The 12,357-nt window shown below is 41.7% G+C and overlaps 1 protein-coding gene across 1 annotated transcript in view; it reads right to left on the minus strand.

Annotated features, from left to right (window-relative positions):
• Positions 1–12,357, minus strand: part of LOC124613483 (calcium/calmodulin-dependent 3',5'-cyclic nucleotide phosphodiesterase 1-like) — a 543,028-nt gene that overhangs the window by 162,515 nt on the left and 368,156 nt on the right. The window lies entirely within an intron of this gene.

Consider the following 12,357-nt stretch of genomic DNA (forward strand, 5'->3'; position numbering starts at 1 on the left):
TTTTTGAACGCCTATTTACGGAAGGTGTTCGAAGTTATGACCGTCGGTATCACTGCAGTGCTGTAAACTTCTTATCATGGATTGAGTGGTATTCCCTATCACTTCGGCACTTATCGAAGCACATACTCCGACAATTCTCTCTCGTATGTGGTGCAAATAGTAAATATTCGCCGCATACGGCGTATCCATCTAATGTGCCATTGACATGTAAACACCATTCGACGGTTTCGCAATACAACACTAATTGGAACGGTATGACTAGTAGCGCGAATCAAGTGATTGTGAATCATATATTCCTTCGAAGAACAAGTCGATATGCTTCTTATATACGGAGAATGCCAACGAAATTCAGTGAGAGCTAGAGACATATACGCTGAAAGATATCCCCAACGTACTCACCCTACACGTCGTACATTTTAATATGTGTATGATATATTGAGAACAAGTGGATCTTTAACGCATCGGAAACATATCCGGCAAAGGTAAGTTACTAACGAGAAAACGGAAAGTGGTACTCTTGCCACTGTGGTTCGAGATCCTTGTGTTAATTCGCGTCAAATCGCAAGAAATTATCATGAAATGGGGAGAGAGTGTCAATGACATGATACAGGATTTGGGATGGACATAATTAAAACAGACATTTTTTGTTGCAGTAGAAACTTCTCAAGAAATTTCAATACCAACTTTCTCCTCCGAATGCGAAAATATTTTGTTGATGCCAACCTGCATAGACAGAAACAACCATCATAATAAAATAAGGGAAATCAGAGCTTGCACGGAAAGATATAAATGTTCGTTTTTTTCCACATGCTGTTCAAAGTTGGAATAATGGAGTGTTATAGTGATGGTGGTTTGATGAACCCTTTTCTAGGCACTTAAGTGTGATTTGCAGAGTATACATGTAGATGTAGATGTAGAAATCTGGCATGAGCCAGAGTAGTGTCGTTCGTGTTCTGCTTCGCTATAAATATCATCGTTACCATATTTGTCTCTACCAAGAATTAACTGGTACGAATTGTATGTGTCACATTGAATTCTGCCGATGGGCTCAACTTCAGATTAAGAGGGATGACACATTTATTATTTTGATTTTATTTACTGACGATGCTACATTCAAGAAGCATGGAAATGTTAATTTGCATAACGTACATTGTTGGGCAACTGAAAATCCATGTTGGCTGCGGCAGGTTGCACACCAAAAACCGTGGTCGGCGAATATACGGTGTGGGATTTTGGAGGTCAGAATTATAGGCTCCTATTTCATAGAAGGAAATCTTAATCGTAGGAAGTACAACACATTCCTGCAAGAAAGCCGGCCGGAGTGGCCGAGCGGTTCTAGGCGCTACAGTCTAGAACCGTGCGACCGCTACGGTCGCAGGTTCGAATCCTGCCTCGGGCATGCATGTGTGTGATGTCCTTAGGTTAGTTAGGTTTAAGTAGTTCTAAGTTCTAGGGGACTGATGACCTCAGAAGTTAAGTCCCATAGTGCTCAGAGCCATTTGAACCATTTTTGAACCTGCAAGAAATATTAGATCTGTTATTGGAAGAAATATCTTCAGAAACAAGGAACAGAATTTGGTATCAACACGGTGGGTGTCCGGCACATTTTTCGCTGATGGCTAGAAATGAGTTGCAGAGAAAATTCACAAATCGTTGGATTGGACGCGGATGAGATGTGTCGTGGCCGGCTCGTTGACAGGACTTGACGCCTCTGGATTTTTTCTCGTGGTGATTCGTAAAAGATATTGTTTATAAAGACGTTACAACTACCCCTGAAGATGTGCGAGAGAGAATTGTCAGATGTGCGAGAGAGAATTGTCAGAACATGAGATTCGATAAGTGCCGATGTGATAAGGTATATCAGAAAATAAGTACCAAGCTATAGCATCCCATTTAAAAAAACAGTTGACCTTCATATCTCTGAAGCGACCGCACCTAGCAACAAAAAACTAACGTCATATTATGGTCCCTGTTGTTGTCTCATGCAACTTTGGCCCCACAAACTTTACAGCTCCTATCATACTTTCGGAGTTATTCTTGGTGGCAATAGTTAGTGACTCACCCGATATATATATATATATATATATATATATATATATATATATATATATATATATATATGTTCCTTATTTCTTATTTAACTGCTGGAAAATAGTAAGTGGAAGTTAACAAGAAAGGTGTTTTTTGATATTTTGTTGTTGTTTAGTGAAGATATGTAACTAAATTGATTTTCTTGTGTATGCTTTGTCCACTTATGACGATTTTAACTTCAGATATAGGGATGAGAGAATGTGAAGTGTGGCTGATATTTTTATCGTATTGCAGCTATGACGACTTGGGAGGTGAGAGCCATTGGTGGGTTATTGGTTAGTGTAAAATTGTTTGTTTTTCAGAGTACCTTGCTGTTGGATAAAGATTTTCTTTAGGATTTCTTATCCCTCGATTTTCGAAATATATTTTCTTGGAATTTTTAGAAAAATTCTAGTGGAGAGATGTAAGTGTTCCTTCTATCGATAGTAGTTGGAAACTAGCCGCGTGTTTGTTGTCGTAACCCTTAACGGATATGCAAGTTAGGGACAGAATCCCGATGTTATGCAAATCACACCCAAGTGGGTTTATGTTGAATCTGCACAGGGTGTGTAACGCGATCTTATAATGGCCTGAAATAAATCCTACGTGGTATGAGTACCCTCTCATATAATTTATTCATTAAATAAACTGACCAAAGTCTGGTGAATGTGACTGTTTAACAGATAAATGCCGTCCTAAAACTTACAATTACATTTATTTTCTTTATTGACCATGAATTTGTACAAGAAAAAAATCATGAGTATAAATGCAAACCAAACACGTAAATAGTCCTCACTTGACAGAGATGTTGGCAAGAACCTAGCACAAACGATACTGCGTGGAATCTAGTTTGATTCTCCATTACCAGAAGGGGGAGCAAAAAGAACACGTTAAAGTGTGTAATAATAGTAAACTAATGGGTAATCGGATGCAGTACCACGATGTCACCTAAGGAGGCGAACTGTTCTTCAGATGCCTCCATTGAGGAACCTCACTTCGAATTTTGGGCCTCTGAAAAATCAGCTGAAACCCTACAGGACGGAGCTGCGTGTATTACCGACAGTACGATGCAAGATGGCGTGCTGATGATAGTCGCTACTCGTGGTCGCCTGCGCTGTATGGAGATGGGTCCCGCCTTAAAGACCGATCGAAGCGCGACCACGAAAAAAAAGAAAAAAAATGTTTGTCCGGGTGGCTGGACAAGTGAAACTGGAATGAAATTACTCTGCAGCAAGGGCGGCAATGTACACGACCGACTTCTACGGTGGCCAGGAACCAACCCCTGCTCTTACAACATATTCATCTAGACTCTCACTACTGTTCTCCGTCAACCTAGGTGCACCATTCTTTCCCGCCAATTCCCGACTGTGACAGCAAATGTGTGCCGATGTAAAAGTCGAGCAGCCTTATCATAGCCTCCAGAAGAACTTTGCACGGGAATCTTTCTGGTGACGGGCACCATCGGAATATGATAGCTGGGGCGCGACGTGTGGCGTCGTTCTGTCGGCTATCCGGTGGTGCTCGGTGACCATTTTCCTGGAACGTCTCAGAAATAGCACAGTCGTGGTGCAGAGCTGGCGCGTTCCTACCCAAAACATGAAGCTTTCGCTAGAAAACTGCCCGCAACCATTGTAAAAATAGCGAGCGTCCATCGCTCTGGTCCCTGAGGCCCGACATCAAATGAGACAGTCACCAGCCAGGGTTGAGAACTCTGTCCGCAGTTCCCAGTGACCGGATGTCGTGCCACCTCTTGCTATTGTGAACGGTTGGCCTCCTCGCATCCCAAAAGTTCCCACTCGTCTCCTAGTGAAGTGAACAGTATTCGATATGCACGTATGCTACTCCCGTCATGTACATGCCAGTACATAGCATCCGATTACCTACTTTGTATGACAGTGTAATGTGGTAGCGAAATGACGTTAATTTTCAAGTATGCGAATTCAGATTTTACAGATGGAAGATAGGCTGGTTTGATGGTCCTCAATAACTGTATGACGAGGGCAGAAGGCCTGCCATCTTGCAGTATGAAACCTAATGAGACAAAATTCAACAAGGAGTAGCACATCTAGAGAGAGAGAGAGAGAGAGAGAGAGAGAGAGAGAGAAACTTTGACAGAAGCTGAAAATTACAAGCTGACTTCCTCATTTTTGCTTGTGACCGCCATGGATGAATGCCTGCATCACGCATTCAAATGATCAGTGAGGGGTAGGGGGCACGGGATGACAGCTTTCCCGCATCCAATCTTCCCATCTAGAAAGAAAATCTTCACAAACCGAACTTGCACCCTTCTTCGCCAACAGACAGACGTATCAATTCAGTATTAGTTTTAGCAAGTGCACCAATCTCAAAATTATTTATTCATTCATCATAAAAACAAACCGAGGCATACGCCCACCCCTCCCGGGTATGCTGGTTTTTGGCCTATGTTGATTAGCACTGGGAACAACCTCGCTTTTTTGTCATGGATATAATTTAGAATTCTAACCGAAAACATTATCCTGTCTATCGGTCTATTGACGTGTAACTGTCCTTTAACGTACCACCTCAGATGTTTTAGTAAACTAAAACGGAGTGTGTGATACTTAAATAGTGCTAACATTGTTTCCGGTCAGTGTACGGACTTTCCACGACTATATGGCTTAAGTTCGAATACAGAATTCTTACGTAGGACTTAATTGAAGCAGTCAAAACTGACAATTTAGAAGCCGGTAAAGATCAGTTGTCGGAGGAGCTATTATTGGGTCTGAATTTCAGTATGGATCTCAATGTTACGTGCATTTATTCAAGCGCGAGAGACACCTGAAGTTATTGAAACGAGCGTGAGCGTCAATGAGATTTTCAGAAGACATTCCGAACTGCCCGGGAATTGTTAAGTCAGTAAAAGTAACGACTAAATTTTGTATTATAAGTATTCGGCATTCTCGAGAAATACACTCGTTACTAGGTATTTTCGTAATTGAAATGTTTTTTTTCTTACACTTCTTGTGAATGAATGACCACGGTTGTCGACGCAATCACAATTTTATTTTCTGGCTCTTCTAAAAAAAGAAGAAAAAAGAAAAAAATCACACCGTTGCTCCTTTTGTGCTTCATGATGGTCCTACTGCATAGTGAAAAAATATACTCAAATCCTCGTTAGTGCGAACTCGTACGAATAGTAGGAATAACGAGTCGTTGTAAAATAGAACCAATTTCTCGACTCAACGCAGATAACAGTTTAATTTTATAATCGGTCTGAAACAAAATACTGCTGACACTGCCCGAGCTCAACACGAACAGCCTGCTGGAAAGGAAACATGGCGAGTGTTCAAAATGGCTCTGAGCACTATGGGACTTAACAGCTGTGGTCATCAGTCCCCTAGAACTTAGAACTACTTAAACCTAACTAACCTAAGGACATCACACACATCCATGCCCGAGGCAGGATTCGAACCTGCGACCGTAGCAGTCGCGCGGTTCCAGACTGCGCGCCTAGAACCACGAGACCACCGCGGCCGGCTCTAAATGGTCTCTCAGCATATTCGTTGACCAATAATGCAAATATATCATATGAAACAGCTCTAGCTGGGATACTCTCTTAGTACGTAAGTTCGGGAGGAAGTGCAGATTTTCCACAACCGAAGCGTAGTGTGGTATCTGGGGAAGACTTCAATGCATGTTAATAAATAGGAAAACAACGAATGAGAAAATAATTTGGGCATAAGGACAACTGCATGGCAGGCTATAAAATCGTGCAGAAAGCACTCCTATCTACTAGTGCATATCCTTCGACATACTACCTCAGCAATTTATTAGATCAAAAGGGTTTATGCGTCATTTGTAAATAGTAATGGCATAGAAACACAAAAAATGGTTCAAATGGCTCTGAGCACTATGGGATTTAACTTCTGAGGTCACCAGTCCCCTAGACCTTAGAACTACTTTAACCTATCTAACCTAAGGACATCACACACATCCATGCCCGAGGCAGGATTCGAACCTGCGACCGTAGAGGTCGCGCGGTTCCAGACTGTAGCGCCTAGAACCGCTCGGCCACACCGGCCATAGAAACACGGATTCTTATTTCTCTACTATGGGCCGTACTCACCAAAAGATCAACTTAAGACACTCAAGACGGAAGGAAAATGTTCTGCATGAAGGTCTTCGTTTTCCTGGAGATTCTTCTATTCATGAACCGTCTCCTAGCAACGGTTCTGGATACTTTATCGTCGATTGATTCTAGGGGATTTGGCGACCGGCCTACCCGACGGGAGGCCCTAGCCACACGACATTTCATTTCATGACTGGGATAAAGACAAAGCACTATGAAGTAGATGTAGATGGCAGATGTAAAAAGTCATGAATCAACCGAAACTACAATAGTATACATAACAGCTAGTTTTCTGCGCTCTCATATGACGCTTGTTTGGGCAGATATAATTTACTTAGTAAAATTAGTCCACAGGCAATTATACTGCGTGGCTAATGGCTCGATACCCTTTCTCTCGCCAGTCGCTGTAACACCAACATTCTCATGTCACCTGTAACTTTCGCTTATTTATCGATAATTTTGTGCAAACCTCGATAACATTTATGTTCACTTACTGGATATAGACATTTTCTGTACGTGTACTGCAAACTGTAAAATGTTAAGTTGTCTACTGGTCTATGATAGGATCGGTAGATTTGTAACGACAGGGTGGGAAAATGTGGAAGGAAAACCCCTTGTTAGGGTGGCAAAACAACGTCAAAGAAAAAGGTGGAGGGTGCCAAGAGAACGTGCCAAACAAAGTCAATCACGAGCCATCAGACTGTACACATTCCAGTTTGGATGTGAGACTAGATTATCTCCAATTCCAAGGAATAAGAGCCTTGGATGAATGGATATTGGTTCTGCATGTAAAGATGTGGAATGCTAATATAATTGGCAACGGGAAGAAAAGCCACGTGTGAGCCACGTAAATACTGAGGACATGTCTGCTAATAATAGCCGACACTCACACAGCATCGTTGCCTCCAGGAAAAGTAAGTCTACTGTTTTTATTATGACTGGAAAAATACATTTGCTAGTATTTATTGAGTGTTTCTCGTGAGTGCAGAATTTCAGTTACATGTTACCAATGATAGGATTCTGGTCCGAGTCATAAAATCAATCTTAGTGTTATAACCATAACGAAAGACAGTAAAATTTATTCCAACAAAGATTGTTAGAACTGCTTGAGAACTGATTTACAAAATGAGGAAAGCAAAAAAAGATTTCAAGTGTACAATTGTGCAGCAAATTAATGAAAAACAGCCATTAATCCGAAAGTATTTTCAATTTGACAATTCTATTCAATAAATTTAGGATAAACGTTTAAATTACGTTTGGCATTCCGTTGCTTTATGTGTGACTGACCATATGCACTTGTCTATGTAACAAAAATGTGGCCCTGCAGGTTAACTTTCTTCATAATTTTCTATGTTGGATTATTCGGAGCTTTCCAAGTTATTTGCTTCAGAGTTGTTGTGAGGAAGTAATTTTGCTGTTAATTTTATCCCACAGTAAAGAGCAAAATTAATTCTTCAGTGAAGGATGGATTTCACGAAATAGTTCTCTATATTGAAATTTTGACTTTAAAGATTATAGTAGTTTTTCACCGAAATATTTGTCCGATTTGGACTGGTGTCCGTCCCATTACCATGCAACGACTAGTAAAAACTAATTTATCTGACTTAACTAAAACGTCCCTAAATTCACATTTTTCTGTAAACTGATTACGGTGTGTCTCGGAGACGAGGAAATAACAATAGCAGGATCACTATCAAAGCCTAGTACAATACGTAATAATGCAGGAGAGAGCGTGTTAGATAAACGGTTAACCTAAGGGAGAAAAGCCGTGTGCACCATTCGTGTGCGAATCGTGCAAACTTTGATTTATGGATTATAGTATTTTAACTGTTTGTATATCGTATTTTCGGAGGCGGAGATTGAGACCAGCCCAGAATTTGACCAATCGAGCGTGTAAAACCACCTAAAAGCCACACGCAGGCTGCAGACCAACTGTCGCTGTCCGCAGTGAAGATTCAATCCAGGTCTGGCTCAGCTTCCTGTCTCGCAGCTAGTGGTTTATGAGCAGGCCAGCTGAACTAAATTCAGTGAAATCAAATGAGCAGAATCAAAGCGATAAGAAAGTGAGACAGGTTCAAGTCCCGGTTGGGAGTTCGAGTGTGATAGTAGTCCCATTCGAAATGTGGCGACAGCTGATGTGTAGCGTACCTTGGTGTATTCGGTAGGATGGAAGGTGAAAATGTGGTTGAGAGTTGGCGAAACCAACGAATGTGAATATGAAATAAAGATTTTGGTAACAGACTGGTCTGTAACGTAGTCCCAAGTTCTATGTTTGTTCCATATTCAAACACTCTTAGAGATAAATAAGACTACAGAGCAAATCCACGAAAGTGGAAAAATCCATGAAAGTTGTATTAAATAATAGCGAGTCCACAGGGAGTATTTCGGATATTAAGTACATATACTGTAAATAAACTACGAAAAATTAAAATGTACGATCTTTTTCTTGGGGGGGGGGGGGGGAGGGGGTGGTGGTCACCACGTTACTCTTACCCCAGGGTGGCCCGAATGTTCGTTTCCAGAACGGTTGCCCAGCAAGTTCAGAAGTTCTAAACGGTTTTCGCTGATGTCATTTCACGTCATTGCATCGTTGGTGATTTCATCATCACTGACACTATTTATTTCTTTTCAAATGAGTCTCTTTCAATTTGTGGTAGTGTAAACTGTCAATCCAGAAAAACCATTCCGTCTTGGTCCTATTCCGGCACATCCCATGGGAAAGCATATGTGGAAACCTTGGTGACAGTCAAAGTTTAAGTTATGCGTGGAGGTGTGCTTAGACAGTCTAATGGTTAAAGAGACTATCCACAGAAAACAGGAAATCCGAACTTGAGTTCCAGTGTATCAGAAATTTTTTATATTTGCAACAATATATTAGTTTAGCACCACGACTCTGTTGGGTGTGATGAACCAGTCACCTACCAACGACTTTGTCTTCAATAGCAGCAGACAACCACCAGAGCTGGGGACCGTATGTAGACGACATGGCACTTTCGCACTGCTGAATCTCCCTGTGGGTGACTACTTCCTGCTGGTGGTCTGTCTGTAGTGGGACACATGTCTGAGTCTGGTCTGGAGGTGGCTTGGCCTCTCTGTTGCCCTACACTGGTTCCTGAAGGATTCCATCATAGTTGATCACCACCCAGCACGTGCATATGTCTTCAACTTTGGCTGTGCTGGTGGTTATGGATTGAACACCATCCATCCCAGTGCAGTATGTGTCGACTACTACTTAGGTAAGCTGCTACAATTTGCGTCAACACAATTTCGGGGATCGCTTCGCTGACACTACTGCCCATGGCCACTGGCATATGTTGTGCTGGCTCCTGAGCTGGCATTTGCTGACTACAGTGCTTGATGCAGTGGCATTAAGCGGTTACATCAAAGGCCAAAAACCTCCCAGCTTTTGCAATTACGTCTCAGTACTAAAATGAATAAAAGACTATTGTAAACAGGGATGCTTCCTTAAAAACTCGACAAGCAGTTCCAGTGTCATTGCAACCCCTGTCTCGATGAGACAGCTGCACCTTTTTCTGACCTACGAACAGCCGAGTCCTCCACTGCTTTGGGGGTCACATCCCGACCCCAACATTCGTTGCGATATAAACTGTTTCTGTCTGACAATGTTTTGGAAGTGAAATGCAGGTGTTGCACAAAATGCAGTATCATGTATTCTGGCCTCTACATATGATGGTCATACATTTGATGAGGAGATAATGTCATGATTCCACATGCAGTACGAAACAAACGTGACTCTGTGTGTAATACACAGATTGTGGGTATGGTCATTTACGTTAATAAGGAAGAAAGACAGTTTTATAAAGACAGGCACACGTTAATAGTTGGTCAATTTGGGGAAGGACCAAACAGCGAGGTCATTGGTCCCATCGGAGTAGGGAAGTATGGGGAAGAAAGTCGGCCATGCCCTTTCAAAGGAACTATCCTGACATTTACCTGAAGCGATTTAGGGAAATCATAGAAAACTCAAAACAGGATGGCTGGACGTGGATTTGAACCGTCGTCCACCCAAATGTGAGCCCAGTAAGGACACTGAGTAGTATGCTGTGCAACAGGGTAAGTACAGTTGTTTATGTGTGAAACTTTGGGCATTATTCAAACTAGGAACAAAAGGAAAAACTGTTCATGTATGGACACATAAATAGCAATGGGCGTGAAGAACCTCGCCTAAATATGGAGCACAGCAGGAACCACCATTCAGTATATTTCTGGCAGTATATCCTTTGTTTCTTGTCTGAAACAGGTATCAGTCAACCTGGTAAGTTACCAAGATCAGGCACATGTCGGTATAGTGTTTTTTCCTTGTGCCCATGTCACCAGCAGAGGGTACAGGGCCAGGTGTAAAGAAAAGACCTCACAGCCATGGAGGTTGCTGTGAGCAGTGTGGCACTGTACTAGCCCTCAGCTGACAGACATCACTCAGTGTGTGCACTTCGCGGGTGGACTCTGCTCCAGCCCTCGCATTTTCTGCTCCAGTGCTCATGTGGAAATTGTTTGTGAAAATTGTTTATAAATAAATAATAATAATAATAGTCTGCACAGCTTCATCACTCAAAAATTGGTCAGGACTAACACAAACAGGAGCAAGGGATTTGCTGTCCACCGGCCGGAGTGGCCATGCGGTTCTAGGCACTACAGTCTGGAACCGCATGACTGCTACGGTCGCAGGTTCGAATCCTGCCTTGGGCATGGATGTGTGCGATGTCCTTAGGTTAGTTAGGTTTAAGTAGTTCTAAGTTCTAGGGAACTGATGACCACAGCAGTTGAGTCCCATAGTGCTCAGAGCCATTTGAACCATTTGATTTGCTGTCCAATAGGAAGAGGTGGGACAACTTTGGGTGTTTTAATCAGTACAAGTAGACTATCTCCAACATAGTACTAGATATAAAACATTGATTCAAATTCTTGACATTTCAGATGTCATGAATGTTCTTATATTCAACAGTGTCTCACTGTATTTTACCATTTTGAATTCTAAGTAGCACAAGTGAGCTACGTCCACAACACTGGATGAGCTACATCCACAATACTGGATGCATGGGAGGATGACCATGAGAGGTGAGGGTAAGGGATTCGGTTGAACCCTCACAACACAGATTATCATATGACCTTGAGCTGTTCTGGAAACGATGCTGCTCCACTACTAACTACATAAGGAAATTCGGTGATGTCTGCATGAGAACTGCCTGCTGAGGTTACAGTTGCTCAGAAAATGCTGCTTCCCTACAAAGTGTATTGCGTGTTCAAAGCAGTTAGTCGGTATGGCATACAACACTTAGCATGCATGAAATCCTCAAAAATGCGACTTGAATAAACGAACGAGCTTGATCTTCAAGGATGAATCTCTCTTCAGATGGCTGAATGATCCATGTTATAACAACTGTTTGGAAGAAATAAGGGAGCAGCAGCCGCTACACTCATTTGCACATTATGAGTCGATTATGGTTTGTTGTGACAGTAAGTGCAATGTTCACTGGATGCAGTGCTGGAAGAGTGTAAAGAGCTTAGCAAGTTCATTTGTGAATTAAGAAATGATGTTAACACACTGACACACAGTCATAAAATACTGCTGTCAACTGAGTGAGCTTTCTGTTGATACATATGCCCTGTTCATGAGTGATAGTGCCTGTACACATTACGATGGTCTGCTGCATAAACTTATGATGGGTGAAGATATTTACCATACGAACGGGCCAACTTTCTCTCCAGATCTGAATCCTAAGAACAAGCATTAGATGCATTCCAGTGATGAATACCAATCTGTCATCCATCACCAAAGGTTTTCTCCTGTCCCTCGCTCAAGTGTTTTTCAAGAATGGAATTCACTGCCCAAACATGTCTTGTACCACCTTTGGACGGCATGTTGCAATTCTGCAAAGTGTGTGTGGCAGTTGGAGGTAAACATATGCAGTTTTAACTGTTCTGTTTTGGGAGAGAATTATTGGTTATGTTACTTTTCTAAGTTTGTATCTTTCATTTTGTGACATTTTTGATTAGGTGATTTAGATAATGATGAATATGAAATGCTTTGTGATAAAATTTTACCTTATTATGTACTCTTTCCACAATTCTGTTGATTAAGCATAACCTTTGGGTACAGGGGTCTGGAAATATCACAGCAATCAATGGAAACAACATTAGTAAGTTTTCCTAACATTTTTAAATCAACCAAATCAAAA

This window comes from Schistocerca americana, chromosome 4, assembly GCF_021461395.2.
Source record: "Schistocerca americana isolate TAMUIC-IGC-003095 chromosome 4, iqSchAmer2.1, whole genome shotgun sequence".
Classification (NCBI taxonomy): domain Eukaryota; kingdom Metazoa; phylum Arthropoda; class Insecta; order Orthoptera; family Acrididae; genus Schistocerca; species Schistocerca americana.